The sequence below is a fragment of the Stegastes partitus genome, unplaced genomic scaffold, assembly GCF_000690725.1.
Source record: "Stegastes partitus isolate 25-593 unplaced genomic scaffold, Stegastes_partitus-1.0.2 Scaffold423, whole genome shotgun sequence".
Classification (NCBI taxonomy): Eukaryota; Metazoa; Chordata; class Actinopteri; family Pomacentridae; genus Stegastes; species Stegastes partitus.
The window spans coordinates 16,439-16,906 of NW_007578154.1; positions in this window are offsets into that span (position 1 = coordinate 16,439).

The following is a 468-nucleotide window of genomic DNA, read 5'->3' on the forward strand; positions in this document are numbered from 1 at the left end:
TAAAACACATGTAGGGGAATTGAGCTCCTCAAACACACCTTTGCATGTTGTAAAGTTTGTGCTTGAATATACATTACAAACACTAAAGTCGCCAACTTGCACACATGTTCTAAACCTGTGTGAGAAATTACTTTGCGCCTCTAGTCCAAAACTACTCTGTTAAAAAACAAAAAAGACAATGATTTCCATAAGGCAATGATTAAAAGGGGATTCCACCACTTTAGTTTTTCCACAAAGCTGAGAGACTTGAAAGAGACACTTCAAGTCATTACCATCATGTGACTGTTTTATAGGATGAATAGTACTTGTCATGATGAGTAAACTGATGTGTAAAATCAGAGAAGTTCCCCTTTAATCTGTCTCGCCATGTACTTGAAAAACAAACAGAATATGTTTGATGAAAAGCTGTGACTGGCTCTGAAATATCTGTCAGTTTCTTATGAAGGTAGTGAATAATACAAACCGTAC